The following is a 16,511-nucleotide window of genomic DNA, read 5'->3' as shown; positions in this document are numbered from 1 at the left end:
GAACTAGGGCTAGGTGGATGCGGTGGATATGAGTCTCTGGAGTGTGAACACCATATGTGCCAATGTAACTTTAGGAAACATCTATGAGAGAGTTCTTTGATCAGCCATGCTAGATGGGGCAAAGTATTCAGCAATTAGGAGGCAATATGAACAGTGGATGAGTATTGTTGAATGAGGAAGTTGATATGGACGTGTAAGAAGACTAGAGTAGCCCAAACAGGAGAAATGATGGAGAACCAATTGTGATGGATTGGGCCACATGCAACCAAAAAAAACTAAAGAAAGAAAGAAAAAAGAAAAGAAAAGGATATGGTACAATGACGAGGAGAACTCTAATACGGTTAAATGGCTTGAAAGGAGGATGAAGGGAAGACAAGAAAGGATATGGATCAAGGTGGTGAAGCGATATCAAAATGCTTTTGCAAAACAGTTACATTAGAGCCTCATCGGCTATTATATGGCCGTATTGGTCTCCCCCATTACGCAATATAGTGGTGAACTGGTCCATTATGAAAAAACAATCGGCTGTATTGGCCCATATTGTCTGATACACCCTCTATTAGCACCATTACAAGGCCAATACCCCCAAAAAAAAAACAAAAAAAAATTGAATTATTTATTTTCCAATTTTTCTTTCATTTTCCACTTCTTTCTTCATTTCAACCTTGAAGGAAGCGATCTAGGCCTGTTTTGAAGATCAAGCACAAGATTTGAGAGAGATCCAGTGGACATTGAAGTGACGCGAACCATTTTGAGGAAAAATTGGAAGAAGTGGTAAACTGGCACTTTTTTTTCATCTTCCTTTTTGTTGTATTTATATGTAACGGACACTAATTACCAAAACATACTCAATTTGTGTTGGACTAGGGCCTATTTGGTCGACTTTCAGCAGGCCAAGTTGAAACTGCCAAACAGACACCATTTTTACCAAATAATGGTTCGTAACACCATCAAATGCATGTCCAAACACACACACACACACACACACACACACACACACAAAAGATTCTCCCAATTAAAAATAATAATAATAATAATAAATCCAATATGTTTTAGGAATATTCAGCCAAAAAAAAAATCATCCATTATGAGGCCAGCCCATATCATATTGTATCCAAAACCTTTGATATGAAAGCTTGTTCACTTATTAAGTGATGGGCCTTAGATGGGAAAATTTGGTGAAACGGGATTCATAAAGCTGGTCCCCAGACAGCTGGGACAAGGCAGCAATGATAAGTCAATACAATACTCAAGATAATCTCGGTCCCCATTGGAAACTCTACAACCATTTGTTCTACAAATATAGACCATTAATGCATCATGAGTAGGGAACAAATGTAAAAAATTATAAGATAAACATCCCCAAGATTGGAAACTTGCCTAAATGACTAACCTATATCATCATCTAAAGCATTATCCCAATTAATTGGGTTCAGCTACAAAAATCATGTTCCATCCTCCACCCTCTCTATTCTGCCTTCCCAACCTATGTGCAAAATAAAATGGAAACCAAGAAACTAACGATAGAATTGGTCAACCAACCTAGTTAGAGAAATTGGATCCAAGTTCTATTGAAATTAATTGGGTTCAGCTACAAAAATCCTGTTCCATCCTTCACCCTATCCATTCTGCCTTCCCAACCTATGTGCAAATTAAAATGGAAACCAAGAAACTAACAATAGAATTAGCCTAGCCAATTACAGATGCCACATACAACCAACCTAGTTATAGCAATTGGATCCAAGTTCTACCCCAATTAATTGGGTTCGGCTACAAAAATCATGTTCCATCCTCCACCCTAACTATTCTGCCTTCCCAACCTATGTGCAAAATAAAATGGAAACCAAGAAGCTAACGATAGAATTGGCGTAGCCAATTACACATGCCACATGCAACCAACCCAAATATAGAAATTGGATCCAAGTTCTTTCCCATACTAGTTGAGCCTCTGTAAGCGCAGCATCTCATCCGCAACACCTGCATGATGCAATTGCCCCACATCCCACACGTGCACGCTCCACAAGTGTGCACAAGAAAAGGCCCATTTTCCCTTTTTAGCTCATCCCTACTTTCTCTTTTTTGTGTTACGGGTTACGGGGTCGTAATGGTCACCCCCTCTTTTTTGTGCCCGTAACGGCCGTTACGGGGCTGTATCAGCCGTTACGGTACCATAACAATTGTTACGGGCCTAAAGAAAAAAGAAAAAAAAAAAAAAAAAAACGTACCTTTTTTTTCTCTTCTTCTTCTCGGGCTGTTGTTGTGGCTGCGGCCCTTCTTCTCTCTCTCTCTCTCTCTCTCTCTCTCTCTCTCTGCTGTTGTGGCTGCGGCCCTTCTTCTTCTTCTTCTTCTTCTTCTTCTTCTCTCTCTCTCTCTCTCTCTCTCTCTCTCTCTCTCTCTCTCTCTCTCTCTTCTTTTCCTCTTTTCTTTTCGGTTTCCCTCTCTCTCTCTCTCTTCTTTTCATTTCGGTCTGGAAAAAGGAATGGACTGCGTGGCTGTTTCATAGCCACGCACTTCAAATTTATTTTTTAAAATGTTCCGCGGTGCACGTTGTATAGTGCACTTGCACTGTTTTGTTACGTGGGCCCCACCTTGATTTATGTGTAGTATATCCATGCCATCCACTATAATGTTTATTTTCCATCGAACCTATTGATAAGGTCACATAGACTTTGGCCTTGATGAAGGGAGAACACAAATAGTAGCTTGATCAAAAAAAAAAAAAAATGTCTTAAGAAATTTTTAATGGTGGGAATTAAATCCTTATTTTGTGGTTCGCCTAAGATTTGGATCAGCCTCATTTTTTGGACCATGCCCTAAAATAAGTTGGCAAAAAGGATGGACCACATGGATATACAACAAATGCATTGAGGTGGGCCCCACTTTTTTAGGGATACTCACTAGTGGTCCACCGAAGATTTAGATCTACCTGAATTTTTGGACCATGCCTTGAAATGAGTTGGCAAAACAGATTGATATACAAATACATCGAGGTGGCCCACCTAGCCCACTAGTGGTCCACCTGAGATCTAGATTTACCTTATTTTTTTCCAATGCCCTTAAATGAGTTGCCAAAATGGATGGATGACATGGATATATATAATACATAATCGAGTGGACCCCGGTACATGGCCCCTAAAAATTTATACATGACGTATATATTAACTCAAAATTAACCAATTAAATTTTGGGACCATTATTGCTAAGTCACAATCCCAAAATTAAATAACTCCTACAATTTTCATCATTAGTTTGCAGACACTTTTTTTTGAAATAGGACCATTTGATATTTTTCATTTTTCACTGTCCAATAAAGGTCCACCAATCCATTAGTGGGATAAGTGCCAATAGATTGCATTAATTTGAGGCTAGTTTGGGGCATCAAATGGTCCCCAAACCAGCCCCGAATCGACAACAATATTTACCTCAATTTAATTTAAATTTTTTAAAAGATTTATAGGGGAAAATGATATCAAATTGTTAGGTATATGAATTACATAATAAGATACAAAAGTCTCTAAACTCTATATATTGAAATAAAATGCATGTGAGTCACGAAGTATGCAATGTACTAGCACTATAAATAAAAGGAAAAGTTGAAAATATAAGATGTTTTGGTATTACATTCATTATAGTAAATTTATATAGATATTATATATTTAAAAAACTAAATATAAAAGGTTTGCAATTAATTTCAGGTTGTCAGGTTCATAAATCCATCAAACAACCCGATATAGCATTCTCACCAAAGAGTGGACCGTTACACCACCATAAACATGTTCCAAATTATAAATGAATGCATATTTGGAATATTTAGAATATTCCGGATTTAATGGATATTTTTCCATAATTTTTTAACCCAAAAAAAAAAAATGCACCGTTACACACCCCGTATCGGCCGATACGGGGCATATCCATATCGGTAATGGTGGGCACCGTTACACCCACCGATACCCTTACGGAACACCTTGGACATTCTCGTTTATGAAAGTTCTCTTGTTTCTTACGATAGTTATTTGGGGGGGGGGGGGGGGAGGATGCAGTGATCTCTAGTTCAAGATTAAATGACCATTGAGCTTACTCATATTCTTGCATTCTTTTCTCTTTTATGTCTCAAACTTCAATCAGGTGCATTAATTCTTATAGCAATTAGTTTCTTCTTTGATCTAGTTGCATTAATGTGGGACAGTTGCACACCTTTTTTCTTTCTTTCTTCTTCTTCTTCTTCTTCTTCTTCTTTTGGGGGCCTCAATTTATTGGTTGTATCAACCTATGTAATGGACTATTAAATAGCCTTGATTGTAATCAACTATGTAAGAGTCTATTACATTGCGCCTATGGGAGTTTTATGCTCTCATTGCCAGTCCCTAGCCCGGATAAAGGAAGAAGGTTGAGTCAGATTGGCAGCTGGCATCAAACTTATGCCATAACTTACCAACATGAATCCGAATGGAAAAGGATTCCTGTCGCCGACCCCAATTAGTTGGGATAAGGCTTAGACAATGATGATTATGAATATGCACCTGAATTTTGGACTGTCCAATTTGTGGGCCCCATTGCGGATGGATCATTACCTGAAAATCAGATTGATTAGACAACTCAACCAGCTAATTTTGCCTTCCAAATCAGGCCATTGACCATTTTCTTCAATGAACATCATTTGGAGGATTATGATCTCCTTCAATCATTCTCACTTTGGAGCCGCGATCCATCCACAGTGAGACCCGTGATTGGATTATACTTCATCAGCAAACATACAAGCCAAGTGTGTGGCAACTTAGTAAGGTTCAATTCCCATAGAAAATGAAGTAACTGCTACATTGAAGACTAGCTGATTTGTTCAGGCCGCGTTTGGTTGCACCAAATATCACGATATTTCATGATTACTCAGTTCAATTTGGTGCAAATTATCATCAAATTTCATAGTATTGGGTACAACCAAACGCACCCAGAAGTGCTAGAAGCAATCCGCGGCATACATTCCAAACTGAAACACGCACGGATGCCGGGCCGTTTATCAGCCGAGTCCTGCTATGAACATGCCCTAGCCAGAGGATCACGCTGATCAAATCATCAGGCCGTGCCACGCGTGTACGTTGAATACAGACCGTCCCTTTTGGGACTCATGGTAGGGCCCACATGATGAATGATCGAGATCCAACTCATGCGATGGGTTCTGCAGATAGGGTAATGAGATAGAGAAAATGGCAGTGGAAAAATCATAATTCGGAAATCCAGAAAATAAAAGAAAATCTACATAAATGCACACCTTTTCTCCTGTTATTCTAATTCTCTTTCCTTCGTTTCTCCTTTTTGAGTTCTTCGTTCTCTAGACCGTCCAAAGGTTTTCTCATGTCGCATGGGCAGAGACTGTGAGGGCTTTGATACACTGGCGGATCTGATGGATGATACGCGGGCCCTTGTATCTGTACACGTGGCAAATATTTGTGCGGAATCTCTACCGTCTGCACCATGGAACCCATCGACCATCGTAGGTATTTTATACAAGAGGCCGGATCCATCTCGTTTGCAGAATAAGCTTACTCTACAACGTGGTATGTGGGGCCATTGTGATCTTTGCATGACATCTGATCCGTCCATCATGTGATTCCCCTCGTGTTCTCTTTTGAGCCCAAAAACAATAACAAAAATTAAAAAAATTCAGATCCAAAACTCAGCTGAGGGCCCGAGGCTATGTAAAATCATGCCTAAAACCTATCAAATCATGTCGTGTGGTCTACCTAAGTTGGATCCAAAACTAAGTGGGCCAGACGAGAGGAAACAGTGGGGATTTAACGACCACCGTTGAAACGCTGGTATGGCCACAGAAGTTTTGCATCGGGCTAAGGATTTTAGTGTTTTCAGTTCATCCCAGTTGGAAATGCCCTTGTAAACGGTTTGGATGGCATATAAACATCAAGATGGAGCAGAGGAAGGTTTCAACGATATGCCTTTCTTTCCCCACTTTTCTCTCATGTATGACCCACTTGAGTTTTGTATCCGCCTTATTTTTTGTCTCATGTCCTACAGTGAGCTGGAAAAACGGATGGACGGAGTGGATTTCTCATAAACATCACAGTGGGCCCCACCCAATTTCCTAGGAAATTCAGCCTAAAAACCTATAAAATAATGTGCGTGGCCAATCTGTGTATTGGCATCAACTGACTTTTTTCGGTTGCCCGTTAATCACAGTGGGGCGCATCTTACGAATGGATCCGATGGTACATCAAAACATGGTGGGCCCACATACAATCTACAATATTTTAATAGTGGGCATTCCCATATTAACTGTTCCATGTAGTGTGACACACCTGAGATTTCGATGAGGTTTTTCTTTCAGAAACAGGCATATTTTAAAAGGGCCTGCATTTTGGACGGGTTAGATGTAGCCCCTGCATCACGGTGTGCCCCACACACAAAGTTGTAGAATAAGCTTATTCTACAACAGTTGCACGAACTGTTTTGTGGCCCACCTAAACGGCACCCAGCCTGCTTAGAACAGGAGTGGCAATGGGCTGAGCTACCGGGCCTTGCCCGCTTGGAATTCCCGGTTTTACAGTCCACCATGGATTCTGAGATTTTGGCAGTGGAAACTTCATTAAACAATTTCATTTTCTCTCCTCCTGTTTCATCTCTCTTCCAGTGCACTTTTCCGTCCCATTCCAAGGTGCCTTAGTCATATGGAGGCAATGGGTCGAGTCAGCCAGGGAATGAACGGGCCTGATCGACTTCTGATGCATGGTGGGAAAAATGGGACATACAAGCCCGTTGGGTTGTCTGGCTCGACTGAGCCCGACCCATCTAGCTTAAGATATCATTTCAAGCGCATTTTTGTCAATATCATGCATGATTGGACACAATAACGAACAGCCCATGTCTTCCATGAAAGACGGTGCAGGGGTTGAGCTTGGGTTGAAGTTGTGCCTGGGTCGTGAATATTCACACGGTTGAGCAGAGACCGTTCGTTTCGACCCATCACAGATTGGTCTGGGCTTGGGCCTACGTTTTCTTTAAGGTCTAGCTCGGCCCATTAACTTCCTTCCTGATGCAGGTTTCAGTGAAGCTAAATGGGTAGTGTGTTGGGCTTGGGATCGAGCCCAATTTAAATAAATGATCCAAGTTCTGGCTAAACCCTATAGAACCCAACCTGCCCATATGGCTTGTCAATGGGCTGGGCCAGATAACCTGAACCAACCTGTTATCTGGCCCAAAACTGGAAATAAATTAACAGACCGTGAGTACAGATATCCACAAATTTGGCTGGGCTGAGCATGGCTTTAGCCTCACTTTACATTCGTAAAGTTAGACATGAGTGTGGTCATGCCGTGTTGGTTGAGTTTGATTACAATTAAATGGGTCCAGCCAGGTCTGCCCCAGCTTGGGCTTGATTAATTTTAAGTGGGTCAGGTCAGTCATAAGGATTAGAGGCCTGGAAAGTCATCCTTCCCGTTGGGGTTAGACATTTAGGTTGTTTAATCTGGTTGGGCTGATTACAATTAAATGGGTCAGGCCCTACCAGATCTGGCTTGGGCTCAATGAAATTTGAGTCAGATCAGGCCAGAGGCATCTACAAGGCCTGGTAAGTCATGGGTTAGGTCAGGTCAGGCCTAAACTTGTAAGCTGTTAGGTCCGTTGGGTCTTATAGTTTAGGCTTAACCAGTAAACAGGCCAGGCTCATATCAATGTCACTAGTTCGTTAGCAATGTGTGGTAAGCTTTTCAATGGCACGTCCAAGTTGTGACAACAAATCATCCATTCCGTCGTTACCTTTATTAGCAAGTGTGTGATCTCAGCAGGCCTCCCTTCCCACGCAAGGCCTGGTCGAGGTGGGTCTGGCATGAGAAACGCCCACCCAAAGTACCTATTTTTGTCTGGCGCATCCTGCAGAGGGCGATCCCAACTGATGCAGCCGTGCAAGGGCGTGGCATATCTCTGGCTTCCAAGTGCGTCTGCTGCAATGGAGTTGCACCTGCAGGACACAGCATTGAAACTCTACATCATCTTTTCTTCTCCAACGAAACAGCCTCAGCCGTTTGGAAGGTTTTTGGGCAGGCCCTCGGTGTCCCTTTCGCCTCTTACTTGCCCATCCTTGAGACCCTAGATCTATGGTGGATCTTTGCAGGTCTACACCAGCATCTATCCCTGATTCGAATGATCTCCCCCTCCCTCATCTTGTGGGAGATCTGGAAGTCTAGGAACCTGGCTAGATTCGAAGGCAAGGCTATGCAGGTTGATGGGATTGTGTTCAAGGTGAAATGGGGGATATCCTCGCTAGTTCGGTGTGGCCTCGAATTGTTGTACCCGCCCCCCTCCAGTTCTGCTCATGCGTTTCTGGGGATCTCAGTTCCCCCCCCCCCCCCCCATTTCAATCGTCAAGTGGGTGAAACCTAGCAGGGGTTGGGCCCAGCTTAACACAGATGGCTCGGCTAGGGGAAACTCGGGGCCGGCTGGGGGTGGCGGCATTTGCAGGAATCATGATGGGAGCTTATGTTTGCGTTTTCAGAAGGTTATGGGCTTGCTTCCAACACATATGTGGAGCTTCGTGCAATTCATGATGGGATCGCCTTCTGTGTCAGTTTCCGGATTCCCTAGATTATGGTAGAGTCAAACTCAAAGCTGGTGATTGATTTTCTTAATGGCATAACGTGCCCCTCATGGGAATGGGCCTATTGGATAGAAAGAATTCTGCGTTGGAGAGCTTTTGGTCGGATTAGTTTTGGGCACATTTATCAAGAAGGTAATGGCCCAGCAGATGGTATGGCCCGTATGGGAAGTGAGTCTCAGGTTTTTTCGTTCTTTCGTCACTATTCACTCCTCCCTAGGCATGTGAGAGGCGGCCTTTTCCTGGATAGGCTGGGTCTGAGGGCAGTTCGGCTTTCCTCCCACAGTGGTTAGATCTGCATTAGCTTGGGGTCTTTTTCGGCTTCTCTTCTTATGATAGGCTTCTCTCAGGTTCCTTTTTTTTTTTTTTTTTTTTTTTCTTGCAGAAGCCCGAATGTCAATAAGGTGTTTTTTGTCATCTTAGGACTAGGCTGTTCCCTCTGTAGGGTGCTTGATGTAGAGCGAGTCACGGACAGTTACATGGCCAAGATGGATCAGAAAAGGCCCGGTCGACGACAGAAGTGATCCAGACCATCGAACCTTAAATCGGGCGTATCTTGCAATCCGGAATGAGTTATCTGACATAAAATATATGATTTTGGGGTAGAACGAGCTACTGAAGCCAACCAACCCAGCTATGCTGGGTTACGCAGCTCGAAATTGCGAAAAATCCCTGGATCGATGGTCGTTTCCCTATTTTAATTTCGTTTTTACTATAAATAGTAAGTTTTAGTTTGATTATAACTCTTCATCCGTCGGGCTTTAGGAGTTGCGCCCAACGTGAAAAGAGCTTAGAATAATTAGGAGAATGGTTTGGTGAAGCCAAATAGGACACTTACTATTTTTGGCCGAAAACCTTGCGCACTAGTAGACATCATGACCGTCTATAAATAGTAAGTTTACTATTTATAGTAAGTCGTGGATTCTAAGAGTTTGAGTTGTAGTTTGATTCTGATTTCTTTCTCATTGCTTGGTACCCCTATTTAAAGGATTGTGAACTTGTTTTTATTCATTAATTAATCAATTTCAAATTTATTAGAATTTATTTCTATTTTCTGCTTTCTTTCCTCGTGGATTCGAGAAGTCTCTGTGAGGAGTCCAGAGAAGCTCCATGGATTCGGAGTAGTTATCCTCATCACGTTCATCCCTGCGTCAATTGCTATCAAAGCGAGGATTCCCCTCGGGCCGATGGCAAACAACGAAGGTATAAATCAAAATCCTGTGGACGGTGATCCAGAGATTCGTTATCTTTCGGAAAGAATGGAAGCTTTTCAACGTGAGAGTCAGTTGACCATGCAAAGGCTGCAGGCAACTCTCGACTGTCTTGCGGATGCGCTACTTCCGCCCCGAGTCATAGGCGGTGCTCCACCAACCATGATTGTTGTACGACACAACCCCGAATTTTGTAAAGCACTACCAGTGGCAAACTGTAGGGCTACACCAGATGATTCAAGTTCTAGCGACGAGGATCTTAATGAGGGTTTTGCTCGACGACTAATCCATAGAGGTGATCATCTAGATCGTGCTGAAAGAGACTATCGAGGTAAGGCTGAACTTCCTAATTTTAACGGTTTATTACGTATAGAAGATTTTCTCGATTGGCTAGCCGAAGTAGAGAGATATTTTGATTACATGGACGTGCCAGATCATAAAAGGGTAAAATTGATAGCGTTTAAATTAAAATCTGGTGCTTATGCATGGTGGGAACAATTACAACTCTCACGAGCCCGCCAGAATAAGGCGCCCATCTCATCATGGCCACGGATGAGACGTCTTCTTCGATCACGATTTCTCCCCAGTGATTATGAGCAGATATTATTCTAACAATATTAAAATTGCAGACAAAGAAGTCGAACTGTTACAGATTACACTGAAGAATTCCAACGGTTGACTACACGAAACGATCTGTCAGAATCTGAGTCACAAAAGGTGGCACGATTTATAGATGGATTACGACCGATAATTCAGGACCGAGTTCAGATGTATCCAGTCGGGACCGTGGATGAAGCAGTTCAATTGGCGGGTAGGGTAGAAACACAACTTGCAAGAGCTCCTGCTCGTCCATATCCTTCAAATCGACCCCCAATGACCGGTCCCACGCAGGATCCAGTGCTGCCATGAGGAAAAGATCCAATACCTCAACTTCCTACAACCACAAACTGTGATACGGGGAGCGGCTCATCCAGACCTCAACGTGCAGCATCCACAACAGCGGGTCCGAGTAGGATTCCAAATACTTATACTCGGCCAAGATCGAATAATTGTTACCGCTGTAGCCAACCAGGCCACTTATCAAACACTTGTCCTCAACGTCCCACAGCACACTTGACTATAAACGAAAGGGGCACTGAAGATGAGGCCGCAGAAGAAGACCATCGCTTTGATGAATATGAACAAACCACTGAAGAAATAGCAGGTGGCGATGAAGTGACGGGCAAGGATCGTGGTGAATTTCTAGTTGTGAGGCGATTACTGTATGCCCCACGAAGAGAATACATCCACAGCGACACAATATATTTCGTACTCGGTGCACCGTCAACGGAAAGGTCTGTGATGTGATCATAGACAGTGGTGGTAGCGAAAACATCGTCTCGAGAGTAATGGTGGATAAGTTGCGTCTACCAACGATGAAACATCCTTCCCCATACTTAATTGGCCGGATAAAAAAGGTAAATGAGACCAAGGTAACTGAACAATGCACTATCTTGTTTTCAATTGACAAAAATTATAAGGATCAAATACTTTGTGACGTGGTCGATATAGAAGCTTGTCATATGTTACTTGGTCGACCCTGGTAGTCGGACCATGATGCGACTCATTGGGGACGAGATAATGTTTATATATTCGTTAAGGATAGTCGAAAAATAATCCTTGCCCCTATGGCACCAGAGAACCACCCTGAAACCTCTAAAGTGGAGGGGAGTTTCTTCTTGACCACTCGAAATTTCATGGAGGAATCCAAGAAAACTAGCGAGGTATACGCCGTAGTAGTGAAGGGCGAGGAAGAGGAACCCTCAAACATCCCTCCAAGTTTAAGACTGTTGCTAAACGAATTCAAAGAAGTTTGGCCTGAGGATTTGCCTGATGGATTGCCCCCCATGAGGAACATCCAACATCACATAGACCTCGTCCTTGAGGCTAGCTTGCCCAATCGCTCTCATTATCGGATGAGTCCGAAGGAGTGTGAGATACTTCAGGGGCAAGTGGAGGAATTGATCTGTAAGGGTCTCTTGAGAGTGAGCATGAGCCCATGTGTCGTACTAGCATTATTAACACCAAAAAAAGATGGAAGCTAGCGCATGTGTGTCGACAGCCGAGTAATCAATAAAATTACCATCAAATATTGGTTCTCAATACTACGGTTGGACGACATGCTCGATATGTTAGAAGGGGCTAAGGTGTTATCTAAACTAGATCTAAGGAGCGAGTACCATCAGATTCATATTCGACCCAGTGATGAGTGGAAAACGACATTCAAGACCAAGGAAGGGTTGTATGAGTGGCTGGTCATGCCCTTCGGCCTATCGAACGCACCAAGTACTTTTATGCGTTTGATGAATCAAGTTTTAAAACCGTTCACTGGCCGATTTGTGGTAGTATATTTTGATGACATATTGATATATAGCCAAGATGAGGCGGAGCATAGGAAACATCTCAGGCAGGTGCTACAGGTCCTACAAATTAACAAGTTGTACCTCAACTTGAAGAAGTGTAGTTTTTTAACTGACAGCCTGTTGTTTCTAAGATTTGTTATAACGTCCACAGGCATTCGTGTGGACGATGAAAAAGTGCGACCTATTAGGGAATAACCGATCCCGACAAACATTCATGAGATGAGGAGTTTTCAAGGGTTGGCGACTTTCTATCGTCGAATTAGGCGAAATTTTAGCACCATAGTCGCGCCTATAACAGATTGCATGAAAAAATGACCGTTCCAGTGGATCGATAAAGCTGATAAGAGCTTTCATGAGATCAAGTATCGTTTGTCTACAACACCGGTCTTGGTACTTCCTAATTTCGACAAATTGTTTGAGGTTGAGTGTGACGCTTCATACGTCGGAATTGGAAGAGTATTATCACAGGAAGGCAGGCCGGTAGCCTTCTACAGCGAGAAACTCAGCGAAGCCTGAAAGAAGTGGTCGACTTATGAGCTTGAGTTGTACGCAGTTATTCAGGCACTGCGACATTGGCGGCATTATCTAATTCAAAGAGAGTTTGTTTTGTACACTGACCATCAAGCATTAAAGTTTATTAATAGTTAGACTAACGTAAATCGTGTGCATGCTAGATGGGTTACGTTTTTATAGGAATTCATGTTCGTTCTAAAGCACAAGTCAGGGCAGCAGAACAAGGCGGCTGATGTACTTAGTCGTCGTGCATCACTACTAGTTACAATGAGCAACGAGGTAGTTGGCTTCGACTATCTCAAGGAGCTGTATGCCAGGGATGGGGACTTCAAAGATTCTTGGATGAAGTGTCAAGAAGGTCCTTCAAAGATTCTTGGATGAAGTGTCAAGAAGGTCACCTCAGTGACGTTCATATACAGGACGATTTTCTCTTCAAAGGGAATCGATTGTGCATCCCCTAAAGTTCTCTGAGGGAGCAGATTATTCAGGAGCTACATAAAGGCGGCCTTGGTGGACACCTGAGGCGAGACAAGACGCGAGCTCTTGTGGAAGAGCGATATTACTGGCCGCAGGTAGTACGCGATGTGGGAAAAGCCGTACAACGTTGTCATGTTTGTCAAACCTCCAAGGGGCAATCTTAGAATACGGGCCTCTACACCCCGTTACCTGTGCCTGACGGTCCTTGGAAGGATTTATCAATGGACTTCGTGCTTGGTCTCCCACGAACACAACGCGGCATGGATTCGGTGTTCGTGGTGGTAAATTGTTTCTTAAAGATGGCATACTTTATCCTATGTAAGAAGACCCTTGATGCAACACACGTGGCGAATTTATTTTTCAAGGAGGTCGTTTGGCTACACGGGGTCCCCAAGACCATTACTTCCTATCGTGACACGAAGTTCATTAGCCACTTTTGGCGAACTTTATGAAATCGATTCGATAGACGACTTCAATTCAGCAGTGCTTACCACCCACAAACTGATGGGCAGACCGAAGTTGTGAATCGCACATTGGGAAACCTCCTTCGCTGTATTTCAGGAGAAAAACCGAAGCAGTGGGATTTGTCCTTGTCCCAAACAGAGTTTGCATTCAACAATATGGTGAACTGCTCGACAGGGTGATCACCGTTTTAGATTATCTACGGACGAGTGCCTCGCCACATACTTGACTTGGTCCTTCTACCCAAGCATCCAGGCACGAGCATTGCAGAAGAATATATGGCAGACAAGATCATAGGCATCCATGCAGAAGTGTAGACCAAGCTACATACCTCGAACGATAAGTACAAGGAACAAGCGGACAAGCATTAGCGACAAAAAGTGTTCGAGGTGGGCGACCGCGTTATGGTCTATCTACGCAAAGAGAGATTTCCAACCGGGACGTACAATAAGTTGAAAAATAAGAAGATTGGACCCGTCCCAATCATCCGCAAGATCAATGACAATGCTTATATTGTTGATCTTCCAGATGACATGGCAATCTCACAGACTTTCAATGTCGCGGACTTGACCGAGTATCATGAACCAGAGCATGACGAGAACTTCAGGACGAGTTCTTTTGAAGTGGAGGAGACTGATGTAGAGCGGGTCGCGAACAGTTACATGGCCAAGATGGATCATAAAAGGCCCGGTCGACGACAGAAGTGATCCAGACCATCGAACCTTAAAATTGGGCGTATCTTGCAATCTAGAATGAGTTATCTGACGTAAAATATATGATTTTGGGGTAGAACAAGCTACTGAAGCCAACCAACCTAGCTATGTTGGGTTGCGCAGCCCGAAATTGCGAAAAATCCCTGGATCGACGGTCATTTCCCTATTTTAATTTCGTTTTTACTATAAATAGTAAGTTTTAGTTTGATTATAACTCTTCATCCGTCGGGCTTTAGGAGTTTGGTCCAACGTGAAAAGAGCTTAGAATAATTAGGAGAACGGTTTGGTGAAGCCAAATAGGACACTTACTATTTTTGGCCGAAAACCTTACGCACTAGTAGACATCACGACCATCTATAAATAGTAAGTTTACTATTTATAGTAAGTCGCGGATTCTAAGAGTTTGAGTTGTAGTTTGATTCTGATTTCTTTCCCATTGCTTGGTACCCCTATTTAAAGGATTGTGAACTCGTTTTTATTCATCAATTAATCAATTTTGAATTTATTAGAATTTATTTCTATTTTCTGCTTTCTTTCCTCGTGGATTCGAGAAGTCTCTGTGAGGAGTCCAGAGAAGCTCCGTGGATTCGGAGTAGTTATCCTCATCACGTTCATCATTGCGTCAGTGCCTGGGTCCTTTGGGGTTTCCTTTTCTTTGTGGGTTTTGGTTTGTTTATGGTCAGGTTTGGTTTCTCATGCGCACACTAAGCGTCAGGCTGTAGTTACTCTGTTAATTCGATATATGAAATCCCCAGTTCTTTAAAAAAAAAAAGAGAGAGATATAAAAAATAATAATAATAAAAGAATAAATAAATAAATAAGTGATATTAAAGAAAATTGGGGTTTTTGCAAATAATTAGGTAAAAATTAGAGTATTTGTAAATACCCACTTAAAAATAATACTTTTGCAAAATAACCACATCATTAATCTGTGATTATTGTAAATACTAACTTTGGTATTTTGCTTTCTATTTTGAATTTTTTTTAAAAAAAATCACACCTACCCAGAAACCTCTCTCTCTATGTCATTTGGAGGGGAAAAAAAAATCAATTACAATTAGTTTATCTATGTTCCCTGTGAAGGAAAATAAATGGGTTTGTGTGCTTTCCATATAGTAGAATTTGTGGTTTGTTCCACGTACATGAATGTTGCCAACAAAAGTTATGAAAAAATAGGAAATTGTTATTTGCTGTAACGATAAATTAACAATATAATCATTTGCAAACCATTTAATTTTATGTTAGTATTTATAAATATCTTATTATTAATGCGAGAATATGCAAAACCCGAAGAAAAATACACCAACCAATGATCCTAACCGTTGGAATACTAGCAATTTTGTTACAAGAAAAGGAGAGCCAATCCAGCCAACTTCTAACTGGGCCGGGCCTAAAAAGTTGGTTTTGGGCTTCTCTGGGCGGACCCAATATGGGCCTATTTGGGCCCAATGACTTCCCTACCTAACATATTATGTTTGTTACGTCATTTTCATTTTCTGTCTACTGTGTTGATGGTCCGATGGAACGTCGCTGGTCCCGGAATTCTCATTGCTGGCAAAGATTTCTACTCTTTCCTTATTTCTCTATCACGACGTAGACCTTACCATGTTCTCCCACAAAGCGTTGCATTGTGGCAGCTCATCTTGTGTACATTTGCCCACGTGCATGCACCCACATCAAAACTGTCAATTTCGTGGGCCCCACTGCGAGTGGGACATGACTCCAAAAGGTACACAGATTAGACAAGAGCTTAACTATCTAATTTCGCCTGTTGAATATGGAGGGTTCATCATTTTCTTTTAAGCCGTTCATTTGATTTCCACCAATCGTACTGGTGCCTTGTTTAGGCTATGATGTAGCAACCATGGGGCCCACAATTTTGACAGTCTAGATATGTAGACGGTAGATGAGATGCCATAACCATCCTGCTGGTTGAATTTGAATGGTAAATCATTCTCTTTTAATCGTGTATTGATGGTTGCCAACGGATAGGTGGTCCATTCAGGATCCACCTGCAATGTGGCCCTATATACCACACCGGTGGTTGTGGTGTTGAAAATCAGTAGTTTAAAAATAATAAAAATGAAAATTCAAAATTTTCAAAATTTCGGGATTTTCCCGCCAAAATACTTTT

At 42.3% G+C, this 16,511-nt stretch overlaps 1 protein-coding gene across 3 annotated transcripts in view; it reads right to left on the bottom strand.

The window, feature by feature from the left end:
• LOC131236746 (vacuolar sorting protein 18) overlaps positions 1-5,452 on the bottom strand; it is a 38,180-nt gene extending 32,728 nt beyond the window's left edge. Inside the window, exon 1 of one of the 3 annotated variants that reach the window (XM_058234166.1) lies at positions 5,267-5,452. The gene's annotated coding sequence lies outside the window, so the exon portion shown is untranslated. The remainder of the gene's footprint in view (positions 1-5,266) is intronic. The other 2 variants (XM_058234157.1, XM_058234151.1) reach the window with 2 other exon arrangements.
• Positions 5,453-16,511: the final 11,059 nt, after the last annotated feature.

Source organism: Magnolia sinica, chromosome 1 (assembly GCF_029962835.1).
Source record: "Magnolia sinica isolate HGM2019 chromosome 1, MsV1, whole genome shotgun sequence".
Classification (NCBI taxonomy): domain Eukaryota; kingdom Viridiplantae; phylum Streptophyta; class Magnoliopsida; order Magnoliales; family Magnoliaceae; genus Magnolia; species Magnolia sinica.
This window is presented reverse-complemented; position numbering and strand designations above follow the sequence as displayed.